The sequence below is a fragment of the Triticum dicoccoides genome, chromosome 7B (assembly GCF_002162155.2).
Source record: "Triticum dicoccoides isolate Atlit2015 ecotype Zavitan chromosome 7B, WEW_v2.0, whole genome shotgun sequence".
NCBI classification, from domain to species: Eukaryota; Viridiplantae; Streptophyta; class Magnoliopsida; order Poales; family Poaceae; genus Triticum; species Triticum dicoccoides.
Window position 1 is genome coordinate 614,554,065 of NC_041393.1, and position 1,722 is coordinate 614,555,786.

Here is a 1,722-nt window from a genome sequence, read left to right on the forward strand (position 1 = left end):
CAGAAAAGCACCGTCTGTTTTGCAATGTGGGGAGCATGTCAGTCCCAATTGGAGCTGGATTTCCAGCATACAACTTCCTTGCCCCGCCTGAAGCTGCTACACTACACTTGAAGAAGCGCCACCAGTTGACCAAGAAGTAGGATATAAGTTGGATCGGGCGGTCCAGATTGCATACCTAATTGAATCAGATGCATTCAGGCGGCACCGACGGCTTTGGGGCTTGTCGCTGAGCTGGATCCAGTGATCCTTGCTCCTCGGGAAGGTGTCCAAGAGATTTTCTTTGAGTCGGTGATTCCGTTTCTATCCTGGGAGACGTCGGTGGTGTTCTCTGGCATCAGCTGGGCTCTGTCAGAGCTTTAGCGGCGCTGGGGAGTACTCGAGCTCGAATTCGGGAGGCTCGGCTTGACTTGGCGGTTCCATTGCTCTCCTCGGAGATGACGGTGGTGTTCTCTGGCGTCGACTGGAGCTGTGGCGGCGGGGGCACCGCAAGAAATTGGAGCTCGGATTCGAGTGGTTTCGAGGGCTGCGGACTCGGGTCGAGGTGCGGTGGAGCGCCTCCACTTATGCAGGGATTGAGAGGCGGCGCGGGGCTACACGGCGAGGCGGTGCTCGGGCCGGACTCCGCCATGGAGGTGGACACCGGCTCGGGGTCGGGGATGACACGCCGGTCCGGGCGTCAGCGAGAGAGGGGGTATGGTTCAATGACGGGTGGGATCAAGGGCTGGTGTCATTGCTGACGCGCGCGCTTGGGGACGGGGTCGGTCTTGCTGGCCATGGCCTGCTGGGTTGCAGCTGCGCGCGCAGCGCTCTTCACACCAGGCTCAAACCTAGCGAGCAACGCAGTACATCCAGCCCGCCCATGACCCCACCCTTATCACCTCATCTTCTTTCCACTATGCAGAGTGTCTGCTGCCGTTGCTGGCTTGTTGCTGCTGCATTTCTGCGAGTGACAGAAATGGTGTTCACGCTGGTGGGAGCCTTCAAGGGCCTGTCCCTCGCGTCCTCCTCCTCCTTCCTCCGTGGCAACCGCGCGCGCTCCGCGGCGGCACCACCGGGGGCGTGGGCGTGGCGACGGTGCTGGCCCGCGAGCTGACCATCCAGATGGCGCACAAGAAGGGGGCCGGGAGCACCAAGAACGGCAGGGACTCCAAGGGCCAGCGCCTCGGGGTCAAGATTTACGGCGACCAGCTCGCCAAGCCCGGCGCCATTATCATCCGCCAGCGCGGCACCAAGGTCTCCCTCTCTGCCTCTGTCTAGCTGTACGCCCCGTTCATTCTCCCTCCCGCTTTCTCTAGGCTCCTGTCAGTGAGTAAGGTGCTTCTGACTGTTGCACAATGGTGAATTGCAATGAAATGCTAGTGCACAGAACTAAAAACTAAAAACTATGCTTCACTACTTCGGAATATGAAACTGATTTTCAGTGCTAGGGGATTTGTGGAGATTGGATTGTGGGGAGACAAGGCTGTGTATGAGTCAATTGCAAGAAACCACCACATTCGTGGCTAGGTTTGCAGGAAACTACCAACTCGTCAATCCGTTGCAAAAAACACCGTAAAATCTCTTAACCCGTTGCAAAAAGCACTGAATAGCCGTTTAGCCTCGTTTGATCTCTTTTCCGATAGGTGGGCCCCGAAAATGTTGATGTGGCATGACGGACAGGCAAACGGCGCCGTTAGGACCAATATGGTCAAGATGCTGCGCCGGTCTGTCCTTGTCAGACAG

At 57.7% G+C, this 1,722-nt stretch overlaps 1 pseudogene; it reads left to right on the forward strand.

The window, feature by feature from the left end:
• Positions 1-955: 955 nt before the first annotated feature.
• LOC119339226 lies at positions 956-1,257 on the forward strand (annotated as a pseudogene).
• Positions 1,258-1,722: the final 465 nt, after the last annotated feature.